The following is a 25,287-nucleotide window of genomic DNA, read 5'->3' as shown; positions in this document are numbered from 1 at the left end:
TTTTCCAAACATTAAAAGCAATAAAAACGCGTCCCACTCCCCATAATTAACGACGCGGTAGATTTTCAACAAATTTAAGTGGGCCTGAGCTGGCAGTATTGTATCAAGTATTTTCACAACCATTTAAATCGTGAGAAACATGCTTGAAGCAGGCGAGAAGCGACCAAGCATTGATGAATGGAGTTGCCCTCGTTGAAGTCCACAAAGTCAGTTTTAAACAAAACACATCGCTAACACAGGGGACGAATAAAGAAATGGTTGACGAGAGCGCTGTCTCAGAAGTTAAATTTTATTCGGGTCTACCAGGAATATAAACAGATACAGACGTAAAAAAAATTCACGAATTCACCACCTGCAAACGCACGAATTGCATGCTGAACCCCTTGCTGTGTCAAAAAATCAGACGAATAACTTAAATGTGGTCCAGTGAATGTTTATAACGTTTAATCACATAAGCAAATCTGATATGACAGATGGAGAACAATCATTAATAATTACTTTCTTTCGCGGTATTCGCCCTCGTTTTGTCGTATTAATCAGTGCGTAACTGTGCAGAATTTTCTTGTGTCTATAGTCCGTACCAGCAACGTTGGCTCTCGAAAGATAAATCCATTTGCGCGCATTTCGAACCTCTCAACTGCGGACATTGCAATAACTGTTGATGCTATTTCATTCGGAGGGTGCATTCCACGCTAAGCTATCGTTGAGCTGTGAAACGTGTACATAAACGTCCAAATATAGTTAGTTCCTTATACGCTAACCTGACTAGATGTTTTGTTTTCAGCCAATACAGTCATGTAAACGCCGACGCGAATTGGGGTTTTCGTCCTACACTTGACCTTCGGGCATATGAATACTTATTTCGAGCATCACCACCTTATACATATCAATTCAAGTATCATGCGAATGCAAAGAAATGTACGAAAAAACGCGGAATGAAAAGGAAATGTCAGTCACTGAAGACTAGTTTCGATCAGCTGATGAACCGTATTCACACACGACAACTGTAATTGTCCGAGATGATCGATAATTCCTCGTCATCAAAGTGTCCGTGTGGTGCACTTAATGCAAGATAAATCTTATTTAATAGATTTTTTTACATTTCTGGCGTAAGGTAATCTTTTGCAGTTGTATTCTGCGACAACATTTTGAGATAATTGGGCGGAAATACATGTACAGCATCTCCGCGCTGCTAGAAAAACGAGGCGCTGGAAAAATTGGTCCTGATAATTATTGCCGGGACCAATTTCTCACAACAAGGCGATTCGCGAGAATCGAGAAATTAAAGTGTAGTTGAAATTAGCACAGTGGTAATTCACGACGCTTGAACACTTCGTCATTTTTAATCTAGGGACATTTCTATCCCCAGCCAGGCCAGTAAGACGATTCGTCACGGTTGTGTTAGGCACACACTGAATAGAAAAGCAACCCACGCTGACTTGAAGGACACGAGTTTACCGCGGACAGAACACTCCGACACACAAGAAACGGCACCGCGGTAGCAAAATCGAAATGCAAATCGTGCTACTTACCGTCGAGAACGGGCAGTATTATCCACGCTCGGTCACTCGAAGCAGTTGTAGGATTTAAAATTCGGCCGTAGCTCGGACGGAGAACGGCCGCACGCCGTCTCGACGACGAGTACTGTCAATCTCGACGGAACCGAACCGGCCGGAGATGCTCGCCATTTTCTCTTTCCCCGCTCCTTCTTGGCGCACGCGCGCTCACTTTTGCTCTGTTTACTTGCTTTCACAAAGATGGAATGACCACCGAAAGAAGAAAAAAAAATCCTGTTTTCGCACTAGACGCCGACCGAATCGTTCCCGGCGCTAATGAAAGCGTGACAGAATGGTAGAAATATTCGGAAATTTTTCTACGCGTCGTCTGCAAACAGGCGGCGGCAGCTACACACAGACATGGATCCGAAACCTCGGCGTACCGGCCGAAACAACTTTCTTTCCGCCGCGCCAATGCTCCTCTCGCTCTTTCTTTCTCTCTCTTTTCTGCGGGCCGCTCTGCGGTCGTTTCATCGCGTTCTCCTCGCTTCGAATGTTGTCCCGAGAGTGCCAGCCAGCTGTTGTCGCTTTCGCACACACACACACAGACGGTGTAGTGTCACCGCTGAAAGAGAACGTATACCTCTCTACACACGACTACTCAAGCGCGCATAAAAGCTACCAAGAGTGTGAGGAACAGGAAGTTCCAGAATTTTTTTTTGATAGGGGGCCCAATTCAACACCGCGCTCTATAGGTCGCGGCAAACAGCGCGAGTCGTCGTTTCTAGTACAAGTTGACACCACTAAGGAGGCGCAAACTTACGCCAAGTGGAATTCAGGGTATACTGGAAACCAAGAAAGTAGACGACTGTTTAGTTGATGAATTATTCCCACGTAATGTGATAAGATGTTTAAATTCTAACGTCAACAGTGATATTAGGTGTCTGAGTCTATAATACGTGTGCAACAGGCGAGGGGCATGCTTAAAGACATGGCCGCCCAGTGCTGTTGCGATGTAATATCGTTACGATAACATGCCCATTTACACGTACATTTGCAGATCATAAGCGGTCAGACCGGCAACATATAAATGATGGAGTCGTATAGTCTGTGCGACGCCTTTTCAACTCCGTCCTCGCCTGAGGAATGCACCAAAGCGTCGTCGTCAACTTCGGCCCCGGGACAATACGACATGCACTTTCAGGGAGAAGAGCTGTAGATTTATTACCAGAATTATTAGAGGTACAAATAATAGCGGCATTATCGCCTCCCTGAGCAGCAGCAATCTCGTTATGAAGCGAAGGCGTTCTATTGCGCGGCAAAAACTGCTAGCTCTGTACTTAACACCCCGGAGCAGCCTGTTAATTTTTCATCATTATGTGTTTGTTGCGTTAGTTGAAGTATTTATCTTAGTACTACTATAGCTGGGCTTCCACGTGGTGAAATATAACACAGGCAAAACGTATACGTTCAATAGTTCAATCGTATACCTTTATACGTTTGACACGTTTAATAACCTTGGGAAACGTGTTCGTTTACTAACTTGCGGTACGTGAAATTTCTCGAATAAAGGGCTGACAGAGAATTTATGTCGAGAAGATTTAAGCTTGAAATACTGTCGGGAACTGTACGTGCAGCCCGAAGCGACAGTACACGCATGAACGCCCACCACTACTCCGAACAGTATTGTGCGTTTTGCGCACAAAACAGGTGAACTTTATTCCGAGGAGAAGTGACGCCTGATGTGTATCGTTACTGTCTGCGCGCGACATCAACTCACGCAATTGCCAAAAACGTGTTCTTGTACCGGCTGCGCCATATTCGAAGAATAAAATGTCACATATGATGACGCGATGCTGGCAGTTGACCACGTCAACCATGACATGAAAATTGTGCTTGTCAACTACTGCTTGGATTGCGAACGCTGTGGAATGTGTAACCAAAACATATCCATACTGTTGAAACATCTATGACTCCTGCGCTGAGTTTGACACCTCTTCTCGTCGTTTCAGCAAATTATGACATTGGGTAGAAAGGTAATTTGTGGAATGAAAGAATAAAGTTACTGGCTATGAAAGAAAGCAAGAGAAGGGAAAGGCAGGGAGGTTAACCAGGCTGAGCCCGGTTGGCTACCCTGTACTAGGGAAGGGATAAAGGGGATTGAAAGAGGAGATGGAAGAGAGAAGTTCACCCTTTGCACAGTTACACAAACAAGCGTTCATCGCTGAGTTAGTCACAGGCGCTCATACAGGACGGTGCATTTCAAAAAACACGGCAGCGTCTTTGTAGCCTTGAACATAGCAGAAGCACGAGACAACAGGCCTAACATCTTCTCCTTTGTAAAGGGCCTGTCATCTAAGTGCTCCAACGCTGTCCGAAGGGCACTCCTCCCGTCTCCGTATGTGGGGCAGTCACATAGGAGATGTTTGGTGGTCTCCTCGACACCACATGTGCTGCAATTGGCACTGTCCACCCATTCCAATTAGGGAATGAGTATGCGTTTGTAAAAGAAACTCTTATTCGCAGGAGGCACAGCAATCTTTCTTCCCATCAGTTAAAACCCGGTAGAAGTTGTACTTTCATATGTGGGTCCATGCATTATAGGCGCCGGTTGGTAAACTTCGGTGTGTTCCATTTTGTTATAGTTACAATATGGGCAAGACCGCTGAGGTGTCGCGCTGCATCCGTTCTCCACAATATTGGTATCGAGGTTCTTTCACATTCTCCATGTGCCGCACGGGCAGCTATGTCAGCACTTTCATTGGCAGTAATGTTGCAGCGCTCAGGTCCACTGCTTGACGGTAGCGTTATCCTATCTCAGCCACTAACTGTTCATGTGAGTTGGGGCGCAGAGCTGGCTATGAAGCGCTGCACAAAGCAGTAGATGTGAATTTATATTATGATTGTATGCTACATTACAGTTTATGTTTGTATTTTTGCACAATAAAGGACAGAATGATTAAGATATTATAGGCTTGCGAAACTTGTTATATTTTAGACAACCTATATCAATTTTCAGAAATCTTATCCGGCTGATAGTCAACAAATTGAATCTCAACGCACATTTAATTCTGGATGCCCTGCCAGCCTCTGCATGGAGTAGTTATGTAGTACGTATCTCCATGGTGATTCGAGCCATAATTTTATGCACAGGAATAGCAATTTTTCCGCGTATAAGTAATCTCGTGTAAATTTGCATCCTCTTGTTGTATACAGCCTCAACATTCCATCAAGGCTGAACACACTGCCTGAGGAAAAACAAGATATCAATTAACAGGCAAAATATTCGCATTTGAAATATAGCTTTGCTACTTTGCTGTTTGTTGCTACTTTGCTACGCATGTGAAATATAGCTTTGCTACGACTTCATAGCTTTGCTGAAATTTTTGCATCCAAATTTATTGTGCAACAATACAGCAAACCGACTGCCAGCCGATGTGTGCTTACCGCCTTCTACACATATTTTGTTTATGCTATGTAAACAGCAGTCGAAAGAGCATGGATCAGGAACAGAGTTACTGCATTGCAAAAGCAAGCATAAATGTATTGACACACATATGCAGTGCTGCCCTGCTGAGTTCATAGATGAGGTAGCTGGTTTAAGATAGTGTTGCTTATGATGACAGCTGTTGCAGTTCGTACACTACAAAAATGATCAAAATGTTAACGGTGCTGAGATTGGAGCGCGTAAAAAAAAAAAAAAACACACAATACAGTAAGTCGAGTCCCATAATCTTGGACATGATTTATCATCTGTCGTGATAATCTGAGCGTTTGGTCCCTATAGCCGCGAGATCCCGCCCATAGCTATAGCTTCTGAAGCGTCACACCACTTAAGTGATGCTACGCAAGTACGAGTTTGCGCATGCTAGCACACACATGCACATATATGTACTTGGTGAGGGAGTTCAAATAACGAAATTTTCGAATCCAATCGAATACTTGAGAAGAACGACCTCCGAATGTCGAATGGGATATTTTCTCATCTCCGAACAGAGATAAATATAGACATTGCTGCACGTTTTCCAAAGTAAAAAGTCAGTCGAGAGTCAGCAAATGTCCAGTGTGTACCTTTTTCGTCCTTCGTTCAGTTGTGCGCGCTGCACAAACTACATCGTGACCGCATACAAACGCGCTCAGTTTTCTATCCTAATGAAATATTAAGTTTGCTGGAATTCCTGTTGTTCGGTAAAAAAAAAAAAATTAATTCATATGATTCATTTGGCACATCCATATAATACGTCGTTCACACTTAAACCTCCGGACAACTAAGAAGCTTGAAAAATGACAAACAGCCACTTTCAGTTATCTGGGGCACCGTGACGAAGGCAGTAATGGTACAAGGGATAAGCACGTCATCAGATTCGCGTGAAATGCTTTGCTCGTTAAAGGAGAGAAGTGTGATAATACATCCCCGCATGTTGTCTTGAAGGGTTGCAAACGTGGTGAGATTTGCGAAATTATAAATCGACATTAAATTCTTACATAGGGCGGCTAACAATGAGCGCTTCTTAATGAATTACTGGAAATTACTGAGCTGAGCTATTTGCACCGGGCGTTCGCTCAGGAGATGGTGCCTCTGAGAAAGAACCGCTGTTTTCCTGCACAAGAATCATTCAGAACTTCCATCCATCTCTCTTCTTCGAAATACCAATAAGCGTTGCTGTTCCTTACATTGCAAAGAAATGATTGTTCCAGCGTTTCGAATGCTCAATTCTCGAATCGAATAGCAGACAAAAAGCAGAGATTATTCTATTTTTACTCAAAATTTCCACTATTCGCACACACCTCGCATATTGCACCAAGTCGGTGCTTGTACGCGTTTGCCTTGTGAGTGCAATTCTTCTTATAGGCGTATATTACAGCTAAATTTCGCCGTAATTGTAAACGAGCAGAGTTGATGCACGAGTTGTTGGTGGAGCAGATGACCTTCGCAGATTTATGTCGCCGCATTACCATGGCAGCGTTTGTTGCTGTTCAGGTTTTCATACACGCGCGATTGGGTTCAGATCGTACAAGCCGGTGGAATGCACACTACAATTCGCGCAAAGAAAACCACACCTTACAGAAAGTTGGAGACACAGTTCTTGCTTCGAAATTCAATACGTTCAGCCGTGCTGGACGGTGATGTTCCACCTGACATTATTTGTAGATATGAAAGTTAACGAAAAGAAGGAAACGCACGGAAGAAATTAAAAAAAAGAAAAGAATGGAAAAAACAAATTAACACATGATGAAAATAAGCTGAATAAGTTACATTCGATATTTTTCTAAGCCTGCTATCAGAAATTCAATTCACTTAACGCAAATAATGTTGGTTCAAGAAATCCTTCGTGAAAATCTCAATGCAATTGTGGAAAAACTGCTAAAGCTACATCAGACCACTCCATGCTAACATTAATGATCGCGCACGCTGCGCCACTCTTTTGAACTTCAACTAAAATATCTGCATGAAGTAGCCTAGAATAACAATATGTTAATAAATTCATGCAGGTTTGAGCTTAAAATTGGAATTTGAATGCCTTGGTTTTGCCAAAAAAAAAAAAAGTGGCTTATAGATGTTTCAAGTGACGCACACTAATGCGCACATCACAAAATGTGTTGAATCGCGGGCTTTATGACAACAGCTGTGTTTACGTCTCAATGCAGTTACAAATAACGATTTCCTTATTCGTTATATTTACGACTTCTACTGTGTACATTTCTCACATTAAAAGGTTAACCACTTTAGAATACAGAACACGAATTCATCACTATCATGGCCGGTAATGTAAGAAAGCTTTCATCAACAAGCACCCTGCAAACAAATTCTAACAGCGTAAAGCAAAACGTATCTGTTCTGTGAAATTCAGTCACGTGGCACATTAAAGAACAAGTAGAATAGTGTTATCCATGGCAAGATGCATTGCAATGTCTCTTAAACACAGTGTAGTCCTTGCAAAGGAAAACGCGTTTATACTGACATCGTTTGCAAACGCCAGCACAGGCAACATATTTCGCAACAGTTGCAACCAGTTCGAGGACTGATATACGCCTATGCGTCTGCACGCTTCTGCTCGCTAGTCCTTTAAGTATAGCGCACAACCTCGTTATGACAATTTAGTGCACGTGACTGATTACTATTAGCCTTAACTATGCAATGATTTATAGAACGGCCCGAGTAATGAGGGCCCTCTCCATAGCGAAATCATGTGACTGGTTCGGGTAGCTTCCGGGAGCAGACACACAATAATGAGGAATGAACGATGTGTGCAGTGTCTTTCTGTGTCTTCTCTGTTTTTGTTTGTCTGCTTGTTTTTTATATGAATAATGAATAGGAATCTGTAATAAATAAAGAATGCTGAAATAGGCTGCTATTACAACCGCGATTTGTCACGCGGTAGTGGGAACTGGATCTAAGAACGGCATCTTAGATAAGTCACCATAACTGTTACAAATGCCCGTACAACAGCGGGCTCAACGAATCTAGGAGCGTTCAAGTTTAGCTATACGACCACGTACTGAACGTGTCACAATTGCCTCTGAACAAGGGATATAACTTCAATTGTGCATCCACTCGAGTGGGAATACGATGGAGTAAAGAGAGATATGCAAATTAGACAAAGGCAGTGAGGTTAACCAGAGTTAAAGCCGATGGAGTAAAGACATTCTGAGACAAGTATGCCGGCCTAAGGAGGTCACATCGTTCGAGGACTGGGAGCGACTGTGGCCTAACGTCGAGGACACACTTAACTCATTCACATCGCATGTAAAGCTTCCATAATGAGTCGCACTTTAGGCTATTTCGCTTCCACTTGCCCACTTCTTCAAACAGACATCAAACCACTATTATTCTCTCGCTATAGCATGTTTAGTATACAATAAACTTTGGTGTGCTCAGGGTAGTCTGACATTACTAACACAGCTGCTGTAAGATGCAGCTCGGCCTCAGCAAGCACTCGTCAGCGCTTTTAACAGTGTCTCAAAGAGGTTGCGCAAATTGCCTTAATATCAAAATTGACAACAACATGAGTTTAATCGTGCGACCTATAGATCAAACCGTTCAAGGGTTTCAGTTGCAGCTATTGCAGCTATAATTGTAAGCAACGGGAACTACAATTGCCAAATTTATACTTCAACAAGGACAGAGGTAATTGGAGATGGCAGGGAGAGGCCTTCTTCCTGCAGTGGACATAGAATAGGCTGATGATGGTGATGATGATCATGATGATGATACAACAAGATTACACATTCATCGCAGTACAGTATAGGCCATTGTCTATTTCCATAGTTTGGCGTTATCAATTGTTGAAACACAGGACGACAGGCGTTAAGAAATGACTTGCCAGCGCCACCATGCACCAACACAGAAAGCGGCCGCGCTCAGTGTGTTAGTGTGTCGCTTCTTAACGCCCTACGCTCTGTGCTGAATAATTTATAACAACGCTATACTCTGAATAATACGCTGCCACCTACCAGCCCACGCTGAAGTTCTATTATATGAACAAGCCCGGTATCTACTCCAATACACTTAAAAACACGCCCTCACGCAAGACGCCACCTCATATTCACTTCAGCCGGGAACACTCACGCAAGAATAAGCACACCGACGATCTAGCTATCCCGGTCACATAGCTCAAGACACGCGGTAACAAACTGCTTTCCGAAGTATGAAGGCGCGACCCCCAAGCTTCCTGGCCGAGCAGCGCCCGGTATTTATCTGCCATGTTTCCGAAACAAATAGCTATTACTTTTCAACCTAACTTACCGTTGCCGTTGCAAGCGCTAACTATGCGCGCACAGCCACGAACCGGTTTGAACACCCCGCGCGGCGGCTCTCCTTCTTACTATGCCGGCTGCGCCCACCAAGAGTGCATAATTTATGACCGGCACATAAATGACCTGAAACCGTGAATTTACTTACGGGGCCGCGTGGCAAGGTGAAGGTTGCGTTCGACACGGTTTGACGGGCTGTGACCTTCGCAACTTGTGGGTGCGCCCGCACACGTTTCGGGTAAAAGTTTGAAATTGACCGAGGAAAACCGGCGCGGCGACGAGTATATCGAGCGACAGCACCGCGTTTGTCGCGGGGCGGCTCGGAGGCGTTGATTGCGATGCAGCTCTGGATACTTAGGGGTACACTTATGTGAGCGACGGTGGACGACATAATACGTAACGCTTGCGAATAAGCAGAACAATTGTTTGCTGGAAGCGTACCAGCCTGAGTAATCGCACCTACAGTGGGAATGTCGGAGACATGAGATCATCTTAAGTTAGCGGCTTTCCTTCTTGCATTTAGTGAGGGCACGATGTAAGAAGGGCGGTATTATTAATTCAAAAAGTATCTGGCGCATCAGTTGCAAATAATTAGGAGCTAATCACAGCGCTTGCCTCTGGAAAAGGCCTGCTGCCTGTTCAATCGCTTACAGCAACGCAACGTGCTTAGTTGTAATAATATATAGCATATACGAGGAAACGCGGATGAGTATAGTTAAGTGCCAATATCCACAAGGTCTGATCAATCAATAGCTGCAGTGGGCAACACGTCCGCTCTGAATGACGCCCGTGCTAAAGAAACCAGCCATGATCGAAAGTGTTAACGAGCTTTTCGTTTTGTTTCTATTCGCATCTCAGTTCACGTCGCAAGTTCCAGTGTAGAACACGCAGAAGGCGTGGCTATAGGCACTAGTGATCGAACCAGAAATGCGTAGACCTTGTTGCACCAGCAAGATCCGGCCCGTTTATTAACCTTCTCACAGACGAACAACTGTTTTCGGACTCAAGGTAAAAAAATTAAGAAAGAAAGAAAGAAAGAAAAAAAGAAAGAAAGAAAGAAAGAAAGAAAGAAAGAAAGAAAGAAAGAAAGAAAGAAAGAAAGAAAGAAAGAAAGACACGTTGCTTCCATTTAGTCATATACAACACTGACAGACTATAACAGTTAGGTAAAAACTAACATATTCCATACCGCGCGCGGCATACCTAAACAGTTACGACAAACGCGCCTCTAGAACCTTTCTGAAGATCCGCTTTGCTAAGCTGACATCAAGCACGACGGTCTCTTGGCCAGCCAGCCAAAGAGAATTAATTATGCAAGTTACGCCGCTTATTAAAGACGTCCACACGGAGCGCAAGATAACAAGTGTACGAAACCGTCTCAACGACCGTAAATCCAGGACGCACGAGCGTTGGTCCCACAACAACCGCCGCTGAAAACCAAACCACCCGATTTTCGAAACCGGGGCGCTCTCGGAGGCGCGGACGTGCGAATGAAAGGCGCGACGTGCTAATGACACGGCATCGTTAATCCTATGGCCGCTCGGCCGGCTTGAATGCAGGCGTGGTTATGGCCGCTGGCCCGATTAAAGCACGGCGTTACTCCGCACTGGGATCTCGTCGCTCTGACGCAACAGAAAAACGCACGTGTAGCGTCTCTCCAGCCGCTTTATTTAAATAAATAAATAAATAAATAAATAAATAAATAAATAAATAAATAAATAAATAAATAAATAAATAAACTGTGTACATTGCATTAAATCCATCGTAACAAAAAGAAAACGATTAGCTTTCTCGTAAGAAATCAATTACTCCTGTCGGCAATGGATCACAAGCGATGCATGTGAACGGAAACAGAGGAAGGGAGCAAATAAACTAAGCGTTACAGCACAAATTCTCAAGGCGAAAGAAATCCCTTAAATTCAAAATTTGATGTTCGTGAGGAAGCAAGAGCTGCCTCGCTCCATGGAAGGCGCAGTTCGATTTTAAACAACGCGTTTAACAGTCGAGAAGGACGACGATATAGCAGTGAAGACGACTGAGTGGACAAATGGCCGGGCGCGAAGTGGCTACTAAAGGAAAATACGTCACGCCACGAGGCACGAGATATACACGCGTCGCTGCACGTGCCCTACGCTCTCAAACTTCCTAGAGCCGGTCCCGTTCAAGAAGAGAGAGAGAGAAGGCAGCCATGTGCCAGCGTTAAAAAAAATGAAAAAGGAGGAGAAGAGAGAAGAAAGACGCACAAGCAGCTTTGCGCACAGGAAGGGAAGGAGACGGTATAGCGAGAGCAAAATCCTAACGGAGGTGACGGGTGGATGGAGTATTGGGGGGGTGGGGGGGGGGGGGGCGAGGCGATGTGAAGGAGAGTATACTGTACATACGGCAAAGGGAGGCCGAGAACACCTCAAAAAAAGCGGAGCCGTAAACACGCCGTAATCTTTCAATTAGGTGGCGATCTCCGGCGGTCGTAAAATTCGCCGCTCAAATTTATTATCGACGGGTAGCCTCTTTTATGGTTGCCCATAAAAGAGACCTCTGGCGGCTTGTCCTCTTCGCCCGCCGACCCTTGCTGCCCACGCCCGCACACACACAGCTCTTGCCGTTGCTGCTGCTGCTGTTGCCGCAGCGGTCGTCAATGAGTGACTGAGGTAAAGAATACACGTGTTCCACGCTGCATCACCGAGCCGCTCCCAAGGAGGTGTGCGCTTATGTACACAACTGGGCTGACGCGTGGATAAGCCTTGTTACTCAGGGCAGTACGCGTTGCGAGGGGGAGGAAATGTCAAGTTAGGGGGCGCACGTGACGTTCGCACTTGGTCACGTGGCCCAGCGAACGCCGTTTAAAGGGATTGTACACGGTGATTTTACAAACTTGGAAACGAGTCACGCAACGTGAAAGGTGCCTGAGTGCAGCTATAGACTGACGAAAGGTTTATTTAACGCTCGACGAATGGAAAACGGTACGCGTCTTTTTTTTTTTTTTACGTTCATGCGTAGGCAGCGGGGCGTGACGTCATGTGTGCCTTTCAGTCACTCGATGTTTACCACGTCGCCTTGTATCGTTTCATTCATTCGGCAGATTATGGCTCTCGTAGGCTGACTGCGCAAAATTTGCCTTTCCCAGCGGCCATCTACACAAGCACGGATGAAGCCTTAAGGCACCTTTGACATGACAACGTGTAAACCTGTAATTGTAATTTTGAGGCCATAATACTGCGCCTTCACGTCCCGTTCGGTGTGTCCTCTGTGATTAGTAGCCGGACTCAGTTTCACTGAGCACCAACAATCCTCATTCTTGTGCTCGTATGGATGCAGCACTGAATTGAACGTGTTCAAAAACGAGGAAATGTTTGTCCCTCACGACTAAATTATTGAAGACCACTTGCACACTGTCTTACGACGCCCGTCGTCTGTGCTGAGATTTTATAGCGGACAAAGTCAAAAATAAAAGTATGCAGGTCCAAAGCACATCTTGGAATCTATATATGCGAAGCGAAACTTCCGGGTGTACCAGTTAATCAAATGTCATAAATTCGCCCATTTTATTTTTGCGTCTTTGGCGTATGGCACAATAGAGGAACACCTGATTTCGTGGCCTATATATATATATATATATATATATATATATATATATATATATATATATATATATATATATATATATATATATATATATATATATATATATATATAATGGTACGTTAGAGTATCGCGCTGTTGTATTTACACTCTTGTATTTCGTTGCGTTTCTTCATTTCTTCTTATTTACATTAAACGTGTACCTCCCGCTTCCTCACCAATTCCCCGTTGTGTTATGTGCCATTGTATGGATCATCATCATCATCATGACACATCGATCGTCTCAAAGAGCTAGATGGCGTTCGCACTATATAAGTGCACGTGCGATTTGGCATAATGAATGGCATTACGTACATTGCGTGCTTATATCCTTTGTATTTGATTGTTTATGGGTATTTGCAAATGTAAGCAGTCAAAGACCAGCAATAAAGAAGAAAAAGAAGTGACTGTGGCATAGTGGTTCATTCGAGGATCTGGCTGCTGTGCTGCTTATCCAACGTTCGATCTCAGTATCTCGCTCGCAATTCAATTATCACTATTTCTTTTTTACGTGAGCCGCCAAGACAGAACAAGACCCACACTGTAAAATAATTTACACCCTTAAAAGTGAAAAAGGGTGTAAATGTGTCTAACTCACACCCTTATGGTGTTATCTATATAATGGACACCCTAAGGGAGTGAGATATAGACACATTTATACACTTTTTCACTTTTTAGGATGTAAATTATTTTACAGCTGCAGCCAGCAGCTACATTCAAGAAAGTCCGGGAGGGTCGAAAACAAGTCTTCGCTTTAGAGAGCGTTTCACTGTAGCGTGTTTACTTTTGCTTCAATGATAAGTATCTATTGTAGTTTAGTCATTGCAATTATACCAGCTTTACAGCCCTTAGTTCAAACTAATGGAAACAGGCTAACAAGAAATGCAAGCATTTCTTGAACGCTTAATTTCGAGCTCAAGCAACAAGACAATCAATTCGCTGTTGTCATCAACATAAGGATAGAAACTGCAAACATTTTCATCTTAGCACGAACTTAGATGTAATCAATAATATTTAGGCACCTCGATAGCGTTGAAGTGCGTGCTAGAAGCAAACCAGTAACAGTATTAAAAAAAAATGGAACAAGATTCGGATCGACATGAGGAAAGAACGCATAACAACAGTCTTAACATGACGTCGAGAGCTGTGAATTGTCTTTTGGTCAGCGTAGTTAAAAATATGTATACCTTCGTGGATTCTTAGCGGCTTTTTCTTTTTTAGTGACGTACAGAGTCAGTAAATTACCATGGTAAAATATCACAAGGAACTCTGGCGATGTTCGTTGCTTTGCCCCCATTTTATCTTAGGTGGGATATATGTGCCTCCAAATGGCGCTACTTCTAAACATGCCGAATAGCTTATTGGTCTGCTGCCACCTGTCTGATTCCAATCAGCATTGGCTGAAATTTTATCTTGCAAACAATTCTAGCGTCTGAGCTTCTTTTTCAAAACGGGCCCACGAGCGAACGTTTCATTTTGTGAAACGATAACGACGCTACAGAAGACTGAGAAATATACTGTTGCTCAAGTTATGAGGGTCCCCAATTCACTTCGCGAGTAACGATATGATTATAATCATCACACAATTTGCCTGCCAACGAATCTTTCACGCATGGAACGCAAGCAAGCCTTGAAAGCTGTCGTCGTAGGTGTAATACAAGTGTATATGTTTGTAGACGTTTTGAAACGGAATCTTCTTGATAGGATGTAGCAGTGCTGCATTTCTTCTTGCTATTTCTTTTTCAGCAGCACAAAATGCTAAATAAATAAAGTTAGCATACACTTGATGTAGAACAGGCCGGCTGAGTAAGTCCCTACTTAATAAGAGGGCGCGTGGCCATATTTTCACTCACCAAGCACTGTCATTCCGATACCTTGTTCTCAATTCTAACTATCACTACATAAAAACATGATTTGAACTCTAATGAAACAACGCAGATACAAGCACACAAATTTACAAGGAGAAAGAAGCAATTTCGAAAATTCGACTCCTTCAGCTAGAAATAAAGTAGGTTCATAAATTGATGCCCTTCAATTTATTAGTTTACTATGAGGGCCATAACTGAGAATTCATTTCTCGGATACGTACTCACTAACTTCAACAAGTGGGAGCAATGCTGCTTACTTGAAACCAAGGCCACAGAAGTGCTCAAGGGCGGGAAACGATGCCTAAGCGACAAAATGTCGCATGTTCGCAACATCTGATCAGTAAGGCTATGATCACAGATTACTTTAAAGCAATCGTAACTAGCCTATATTTATTATCTACACTGCATTTGCCCAAGATTTGTTTTATTTGTTTTTGAAGCATTAATTTCTTCCGCTAAAGAAGATAGTCACGAAAATACTTGATAATTTTGCTGCTCATCTGACCTTATCCGAGCCACTTGATGTGCACTCACATGCTTCTCAGAGCCGCGTAACCCTATAGCCTGATGACTTCATTTCTTTAAAAGCATTCTTCCGTTGCTTCTGACAGTTTTGCAGGAGCTTGCTTTATAATACTGCTTTCTTACAATCAACGGCATTGCCCCGTACGACAGGGAGTGTGCAAACAATAAGGAAAAGAATAGACTAACAATAACTAGAAATTTGGCATTACGCGAAACATGGACATCAACTTGCCTTGCGGGCCACCTCTCGACTCGGAGGCAGCTGCTGACGCCAACGGCGACTGCAAATGATGCGACTCTGTTGACACTATCTTGATCGGGACGCCACACGCGCAAATGACAGTTCAGTTTGTCTCCTTCCCACAGAACGGCCGAGAGTCCGTGTCGAGTCGTGTCGTCTTGTCGCCTTCGTTGCGCCAGGTAGTCGACGAGAACGCGCCGCTGCGCGCGCTCCGTATTCGCTCCGGCGCCGCTAACCGCCGATCACGTGAAACTTGGAGCGCCCCTGCGACGTGCGATGAAATCGCGCCCGCAGCGTTACGTCGCGTCTCACTGGCAACCACGTGCAGACACACCTGGCCTGCCGCGTTGATTGAGACCTCGAAAGAAAAAAATAATAAATTATACGCGCCCGAGCAACGAGCCACTCCGGCGCGCCCGCCCTAGAGCTTGTTGTTGTCCAGCCACTGGTCACATGGCGCGTTGACAAACCGCAAGGGTCGTTCGGCGCTCCAGAGTAAAGCGCACCCTCCCTTAACTGAGCGCCGCGCCGCCGCGCTAAAGTAACTACTACCCGGCAGGGGCTACTACTCGTAAAAACGACTCAGTTGCGTATGTAACACGGGGAGCCACCGCGGACAGACCCGGCGCTCGCTCGCCTGCTCTCTCGCTTCTACGTTCGTTCCACCATCGCCATCTCTTCCTCGTTCGCCAATCTTTTTGCATTCATTTTACTCCGCCAGCTTCCAAGCAAGCTGCAACGGCGCAAGCTCTTTCTTTCTTTCTCCGTTCATTCGTTCGCGGACCGACAACAACGACTCTGCTAAGCGAGCGGGAAGTGGGGGAGACAGAGCTTTCTTTTTCTCTCTCTCTCTCTCACTCTCCGTCCACCGGGTCCTTTCATCTCACATTCGTCTCTTCTGCCCCTGGCGGTAGGGGACGCGTTCGACGTGTCCCCTTGTATTTCAATTTATTTTCATCCACCGCCGCTTCCAGTGCGGGGGAAGTAGAAGCCCTGGCAAGGTGCGATGATGTGGGCTTGGGAACGCAGCACGCCGGGGTCGCGGCGGGGGGCTTCGGGGAGCGTAGCGCGCACGGGGTTCCTAAACTAATTCGGGGCTCGCTTGGCGCGCGCCGGCCGCTTCGGGAGAGACGGGTGCCCGAACGGCGGCTTTGGATTGGCTGCTCCGATCGGTCGCTTCTCAACGTCGTTTCCGGGGCAGTCTGTAAATCAGCCAGTGAGGAGCGGCCGAGACCCGGCCCCCTCTTCCCGCCGGCAGATGCATTATGCACCGGCGCGCGCTACACCGGTACTCCTGGCGGCGTTCGGTAGAAACTCGACGAGCGCGCGGGAGAAATAAAGAAGGCAGGGAACGACGAGAAGCGCGTGGCGCGGATGGAGACGCGAGAGCGGTCGCAGCGCCGCCGCCTCCCGGTCCGACGGACGGTTCAGTGCGCGCTGCCATCGGTTCGAGGAGGAGGCTCAGCTGCTGCTTTCGCCAAACTTCCTTTTCTTTCACTTTCTCATCAGCTCTCCGTTCCATCTTTGACTCTGCCACGAAGCTGCGGGCGAATTGAATGCGCGGCTGGCTCGATCGATAATCGACGCGAGAGGTGCACTTTTCGAACATGTTCTGATTGCTCGGAAAACGATCGATGCTCGAGGTACAGTAATTTACGCAGCTGTGACGTTGAAGTCAGCACCATATTCGTTTTCTCAAGTGAGGTCTGATAAGCAATGCATGACGTTCCTAACGTTGTCCACGTCACGAGAAGAAGGTGAGGGGAGAGGTGCAATCATTTACGTAGCTCTGACGATGAAGAGAGCACCATAATAGCTTCCTCAAGTGCGGATTGATTAGCAATGCATGACGTTCTAAATGTTGTCGACATCGAGAGAAAGAGGTGAGGGAACTAGCGGGTCTACCAATTCTTTGTCGTGTGAACTACAACTGATATCAATTAGTTACAAGTTCAGTTCCTATGTGTTCAGAACAATAAGAAGTCAAGCTCAAGGGGCCAATTGTTGCTAGTCATAATCATATGAAGCCAAGGAAAGAGCATGGGAAATTATTTGTAGTTTTATGTGCAGCGTAAAAATGGTAAGCTAAACGGAAATGAAAGTAGGTGAAAAAACAGCTGTACGCCGGTGGGAACCAAACCTACAACCTCCGCATTCCGCGTGCGTTAGTCTACGAATTGTGCTACGACAGCTGCTGTTCCAACATCCATATTCCTGGGTATTTCTTAAGTATACATGTGTACAATATCTAAACCAAGGGGTGCTCGGTGAAATAAAAAAAATAGCAGAAAAGGAAAAGAAAGGTAATAAAGGAACTGCAGAAGGCTTCGGACGTAAGCATTGTAAGATAGAAGCCGATGACCATTATTTTTTGTTGATAGACAACGAACATGATCACCAATAATAAGCGTAATTTATCCAGTTGAGAAGGAAAATTTATTTTCAGTACACAATTATTGTCTTACGTGACATGAGATTACGTGTCAATAAATAAAATAATAAATGGGCATGTGCTCAATCTGTGTGAGCCCATGGCCATTTAGTGGTGCCTGTTGAATTTCAGTAACAATTTGGTCAGTAATTCAATCTTCAGATGCAGTTGTATTTTCTCTCGACCAAGCAGCGGACACATTCCGGTGTGCCTTGCTTTCAAGGAGAAATACAGATGACTATCTACACAGGACTCTATAACCTCAAAATCACTGAATCACCTCCTGCTTCTGTCTCATTCAATTTCATTAAACAAAGCAATCTACGAAAGTAAAGACTTTTCACGATTGCGATTACTGCACGAGTCTAAATACAGTTTCTTGTCCGTAATTTGGCTGAAATTTCATTTAAATAGAGCGAGATAAGAAAAGGCAGGAAGCTTCACCAACTTGCACCCGGTTTGCTACTCTACACTGGAGGATGGAAAAGCTGGCAGAAATGAAATGAAACGGGAAGTTACGCACGCGTACACGCAAAACAGCGTTCAGTGTGCATTGAAAGTCATTCGATGAGCCAAGTTACTTTTAAAAAGCGCAGAAGAGCTTATACACTATTCCAACTGATCCCAAAACTGTAAAAGATACCTATGGGCAGCGCGAATAGCAATGGAACTGAAAAAGTCAGGCGTAACGTTAATAGACAACTTAAAGGCCCTATTATATGGCAAAACACGGGTAGCCGTTATCCCTGTTGAGATTAAGAGGAAATCAGGGTTGGGCAGATCATGCGGATTAGATAACCGGATGCCTATCAGAGCAGTAATCAGTCGCAAGGGAAGGTGAGGGCGCCGAAGGTGGTGTAATGGTTAATAGTAAATTTACGGGCATGCGAAGGAGTCGAAACACGGGTTAATTACAGGAGACTGTTGGGGAGACATTAGTCTAGCAGTGGATGTAACGGGTCACAATGGTGACTGTGACGACGACGACAATGATGATGATGATAATGATACAACATTGCAGCACTTGTAAGGCACGCGTTAGTAAAAGCTGACTAAAAAAATTAAATTATGGGGTTTTACGTGCCAAAACCACTTTCTGATTATGAGGCACGCCGTAGTGGGGGACTCCGGAAATTTCGACCACATGGGGTTCTTTAACGTGCACCTAAATCGAAGTACACGGGTGCTTTCGCATTTCGCTCCCATCGAAATGCGAGTAAAAGCTGACTGACCTGATTTTAAAGCTGTAACGTTAGGGCTATAACAGCGTGAGTGCCGCAAGCAATCGATGTCACGCTTACGTGAGTTTAAATATAATGTGGAATATGGGGTACTCTTAAGTATAGTAGCCATCTGCATCAGTTTTTTAGACTTCGACCCATCACTTTCCACTTCAGCCTCAACTTTTTATAGTCTCTACGATTCCCCCCTGCAGTGTAGGGAACTTTCTGTTGCTTTGTGTTACCCACGTACTACTTCCATTGTTTATGAACGAGAAGGAAGTACACCGAGGAACCCGAATTTTATTAGATCATAAAAAGCCAACAAACGAGGATACCATGGATAGCATAGGGGAAATAGCATAGGGGACTTGTACTTTCTAATTTAATTAAAGAAAATGATAACTTAATGGGAATTAAAGTGAATTCTACATGCTACTAATGCCGCAATAAGGGTCATCTGTCAGTCGTCTGCAACACAAAAAAATATTCACCGAATGAGAGAAAGTGCAAGAAGACGTGTCAGCAGTACGGGATGTCGTGGCGTTCACAGTGCATGAACACGGTTCATAATGACGCCGGCCAGCGCCATATTCAGAGTGCAGATGTCCTTGACCTCTGGCACCTGAAAGAATTAGTCACTGTTTACGTCTGCGGCAAAGTAACGTGAAACGAGTTGGACACCGGAGCGAGAGCCTCCATATTTTTTTTTTAATTCGGGGTTTGTACGTGCCGAAACTACGGTATGATTATGAAGCAAGCCATAGTGGGGCATTCCGGTTTAAATTTGACCACCTGGAGTTCTTTAACGTGCACCAAAAGCCCAGTACACGGATGTTTTTGAATTTCGCGCCTATCAAATGAGGCCGCCACGGCCGGGATACGATCTCGCAACCTCAGGCTTACCCACGCAACACCAAAGTCACCGCGCCACCACGGCGAGTCGAGCGTCTCCATGATGTCGACTGAGAAGTTCCTCGCTTGTTTCTGAACGTAAGTGTTGAACCAGCAAGTACCCTTCTACGGTGAGCATTTTCTGGAGAGTTGGAGCCTGTCTAAGGAAGAGCCGAACTTACTCTTCATTTCAAAGGTCAAGAGGCATGCCTTCCACTTTGCATTACTAGTGATCCTGCTCCTACGTTGCTCAGTCACGATTTCATTCATGCCTTGGGCATTTCCATAAATGGAAGAAGTAAACAAGATGACAGACGTGGCAGACATAGTAAACCTGTTCCCAGCTGTGTTTGAGACAAGCCTACGGAGAAATCTCTAAATTAAACAGCTGAAGCAAAAACTGTATGCTAACCGAGGTTTTCATCCCGCTGCACCAGCGCAACCTGGAACACCAGTCCTTGCAAGAAACTTGAGGCCTGGAGTACCTTGGGTACCAGTTTCTGTTACAATGCCTCTAAGAGTACCATCTGCTAGTGTTGCCCTGCAAGATGGAACGATATGGCACAGGCATGGTGGTCACCTGCAGCCCAGACCTGAACCACCCTCACCCATGCACCATCTGCGACACTACTTGCCCAATATGAACTGGAGCCATATGCCATTTCTCAAGAGCCTCCACCGCTGTCCGAGGAAGAGTTCTCAGTCGGAAGTAACGGCACAAGCTCTCCTGCAGACCTGAAAACTTCTCAGAGAACACCTGCGAAGCTCGAGAGTGACGAAACCTCCTCATCGTTCTCCCTGACGGTAAACACAAATTTAAGAGGGGAAGAGTGCAACCAGTTACTAGCGCAGCCTAGGCCTTGCTTGGGTGGGCAACGTTGGCGTATGGACTAAAGTCGGTTGGTTGCGTGTTGCCGTACGTGCTAGATGTTCGCTGCCGCTGACTGAATGCAGTTGTCACGGCTGCGGTATGGTTGTCGTCGCTTTTAGGCAATGCCCCATAGCCCTTCCAATCTTATCGCTAGTTACACGTAGAGCTTATGTATCCTTTTCTCACTACTACCAGTCAATGTTGCGGGGATGCTGTTGGTTCTGTACAGGTTAGTATAAAAGCCCTCTGTTGGTTTTGCTATATAATCGCCATTTCTGATGATATTGCCCTCATTACCGTTCACTGCATACATAGCGCTCTTTCCTATGTCAAGGTTAATTCTCGCGATTGCACGCTACCCCCATTTTCTTACACCCTACTCAATCTTTCCGACATTATAATTTCAAATATCACTTACTTTCGTCTTGTTTATCAGCTTTGGCACTTGAGCGAATTCTTTCTGATTTCTTGAGTTTCAGACGTTCATGCTTTGTCGTTTATTTGGTAGGTCCTCTATTACTTGGGAGAGTTTACATACTTCTTAACTTGGTGCCTTACTTCTCATTTCAATTCACTGTCGCTATGTTATCTTTATCTTCCTTTTTTGAAGCTGTATATTTGTTCGTCAGCACCAGGAACAAGTCATCTGCTTTCACCCTGACTGCATCTATAGGTTGGCTTGTTTTCTCTTCACTAATTTTGATATTTCTCTTTTCAAATTGGGAAGAATCCTACACTGCACTAATCGATTATCACTGTCCTTTATCCTACCTAACACCCTGAAATGTGCCGGGGCCGGTACAGAGTATGATATCTATTTCAATTCTGGTTTCACCGTTAGGGTTTTTCCAGGTCCACTTCCTGTTATTGCAGTTCAGGAATAAGGCATTAAAAGTCTATTCCTTTCTACGAATTCAACAAACATATATCCCCTCTACTAGTCCTACAGTCGATGCCATAGTTGCCAATTTCCTGTTCCCCAGCCTGCTTTTCCCACACTTTCGCACTGAAGTCGCCCAGGACTACAGTGTACTGAGTTTGTACCTTTCTCATTGCTGGTTCACCATCCTCACAGAACTGATATTTCTTCAATAGCATTACTGGACGTTAGAGGGTAGGCTTGTACTACATTAAATTTATCCTTATTACAACGACTGCTACATTTTCATTAATGCTGTAGAAGTCACCAAAGTTGTCCGCTACATCCTTATGGATTAAAAATTCCACCCCGTATTCTATTTTATTTGGAATACCTCTGCAGCAGAGGACGTGGCCATTAACGTGGCCACTGTGCAAGCCTCACCAGGCCTCCTAACCTAGCTAAGGACAATGATATCTCAGTCAATGCAGATAATTCCTCAAAGAGCTCCGCTATAATAACTACACTCGAGAGGGTTCACCTGTCAAACGTTGCAAAGATTTCAGAGGCGGTCTGTACAGATCCAGAAATTCTTAGCACCTCCTGCTGCATCGCAGGTCTGAACACCAGACCAGATGTCCGCAGCCTCTGAGGACTGGTGGCCAGGAATTAATTGCAAGAGTGATGAGGGATGTAGCGGCCAAATGCTGCATCAGGGAAGTCACTTCCTGTTCTGATGAGGAGGTGCCTTTCTGAAGCTCAGTGGGCCCTCTTAAATTGGCTCCACCTGTACTAGTATAGCTCTAATTTTTCGCTGGCTTCAGGCGCCACACCAAGGCGGTGGCCTGGACGAGGATTCAAACTTAGGACCTTGAGCACAGAAACCCAATGTACTACATTGTTTCCACGCCACCGCTCTTAGGCCCATTACTTAGGCCAACTATCTTGCTGTCAGTATTGTATAAAATATTCAACAAGGTAATTTCTAATAGAATCAGTGCAACACTTGACTTCAATCAACCAAGAGAGCAGGCTGGCTTCCGGAAGGGGTATTCTGCAGTGAATCCCCTCCATGTCATCAATCAGATAATTGAGATATCTGCGGAGCACAACCAACCTCTTTATATGGATTACATGCACTATGAAAAATAGTTTGATTCAGTAGAGATACCAGCAGTCAGTCATTGAGACATTGCGTAATCAAGGAGTACAGATAGCATACGTGAATGCCTTAGAAAATATCTATAAGGACTCCACAGCTACCTACAGCGGCGGAGAGGCTCGGCCTCTCTGTCCCGACGTGGGAGCAGCCCGCTGTACGCTAGTGCGCGCCCTAAAGGACCCTAATAAAGTTTTTCATCCATCCACAGCTACCTTCATTCTCCACAAGAAAAACGGAAAAAATACCTGTACAGAAAGATCTCAGGCGAGGAGGCACAATCTATGCAATGGTATATACTGCATGCTTAGATGAAGTATTCAAGCTATTAGACCGGAACGGATTAAGAGTGATGAGAAAAGACGAATATTTCAGCAACCTACGTTTTGCAGATGATATTGTCCTATTCAGCAATGCTGGGGACAAATTACAACGAATTATTGAGGACTTAAGCCACGAGAGTGTAAGAGTAGGATTAAAGAATAATATGCAGAAGGGACAAAAGTAAGGTTCAATAGGCTGGCAAAAAAAAAAACTCATGGTCGGCAGTCAGCTTCTAGAATATGCGCAAGAGTATAGTTATCTAGGTCAAAAACTCCCAGGGGACAATGATCATAAGAAGGTAATTATAGAAGAATAAAGATAGATTGCAGAGCATACGACAGTCATTACAAAATCATGACTGGCACCTCACTGACAAAAGTGTACAATCACTGCATTCTACCGGTACTAACATACGGGGCAAAAAAATTTGACAAAGAATCCTGAGAAGTCAAGGACCGCGCAATGAGCGACGGAATGAAATATGTTGGGTGTAACGTTAAGAGACAGGAAGATAGCGGTGTTGATTAGAAAATAAACGGGTGTAGCCGATATGATTGGTGACATTAAGAAGGAATAGTGGATCTGGGTAGGCCACGCAATTTGTAGGGCAGATAATCGGTGGTACGTTAGAGTTACAGAATGGGTGCAAGGGAAGCGGAGCCCAGTCGAGGGTGGCAGAGAATTATGCGGTTTGATGAAATTAGGAAATTTTCAGGCGTAAGTTGGTATCAGCTAGCGCAGTGTAGGGGTAACTGGCTATCGCCGGGAGAGGCCTTCGTCCTGCAGTCCACATAAAAATAGACTGACAATGATGACGATGTGCCATTAGGTATCTTCCCTTGGACTGACTGGCATGTGCGACTTGGTATGCGCCGCACTTCAATGCACCTCTTTGACACCAACTTTGGTTACTGGGTGTCACAGCAATAAAGTACACCTGCACAGTACATCCACGCAGTACGTAGATGTCAAGTGAACTTGACACTGCATACTTTCTTTATAACAGAGAACACTCAATTAACTGTGGTACTACTGACGAGGACCTAAGATAATAAACAAATAACTAGCGCAACGACACAGGTAAAACAAAGAAGGGGGTAATGAAAAGAGACACAATATATCGAATGTTTGTTTAGAATGCTCCAATGTTTGCTCCAATGTATGCTTAGAAGTGTTCAAGGTATCAGACCGGAAAAGATTAGCGGTCAGGATCAGCGGCTGAAATATCTCAGTGACATGCTGTTTGGGGATGACATTGTCCTGAACAGAAACAAGAATATGACTTGCAACAAATGGTTTAAGATCTTAGCCGACAAAGCGTACAAGTAGAGTTGAATATTAATATACAGTAGAGGAGCGCTTGCGCCGGTAGCAGCACTTTATCTCGCACTTAAAGCACTTTTTGGGCGAGTGACAGTGCATCTTATGCAGATAACGAAAGCCCTTTCCATTTGGTAATGTTAGTAAATGTGTGTCGTCAAGCACTTACCAACTCCATCGCCTTGAGCGCCTCTGATTCCCATAGAGAACGACCACGTTGTGGACGCCATGCGTCTTGAGGGTGCGTAATCCATTGTGGACCTCTGATGTGGCTTGCTGCCTTCTTGTGTAACGCTTCGCATCGCTTGTAATGCGTGAGTTCTCGATGCCATAACAGACCTATTTTGAGGAAGAAAGAATGAAGATAGTGTTGAGATTACACTCAATTGCATTACCAATGCATTACCAATTTGCACTTGTACCATTACCACGATCATTGTCGAAACTTTGCATGGCCGAAGAAGCGGAATGACACTGCATTGTTTTCCTTAAGAGAGTATGGGGAGTAATATGCTAACGTTTCTTTCATTAGTCATTCAAGGCTATATCTGTATCATTGCCGAATATGGGGAAAGCAACAAGCTTCCTATTGTCCTGTTAGACAACATTGGAGCAAATCCCAACCACCTTTATCAGCGAATTCTATATCGACTGCTAGACGATGGTCTCCAATAACTTTCAAGACGGACTCCAATAGCCTTTGTTT

At 44.7% G+C, this 25,287-nt stretch overlaps 1 protein-coding gene across 2 annotated transcripts in view; it reads right to left on the bottom strand.

Annotated features, from left to right (window-relative positions):
- The window catches only part of LOC126530794 (uncharacterized), a 282,495-nt gene that overhangs the window by 244,232 nt on the left and 12,976 nt on the right, over positions 1-25,287 (bottom strand). For both annotated transcript variants that reach the window (XM_050178078.2, XM_055070811.2), the window contains one exon: positions 24,751-24,920. The gene's annotated coding sequence lies outside the window, so the exon portion shown is untranslated. The remainder of the gene's footprint in view (positions 1-24,750; positions 24,921-25,287) is intronic.

This window comes from Dermacentor andersoni, chromosome 5, assembly GCF_023375885.2.
Source record: "Dermacentor andersoni chromosome 5, qqDerAnde1_hic_scaffold, whole genome shotgun sequence".
Taxonomy (NCBI): domain Eukaryota; kingdom Metazoa; phylum Arthropoda; class Arachnida; order Ixodida; family Ixodidae; genus Dermacentor; species Dermacentor andersoni.
The sequence above is the reverse complement of the archived record's forward strand: the minus strand, read 5'-3'. Positions and strand labels throughout refer to the sequence as shown.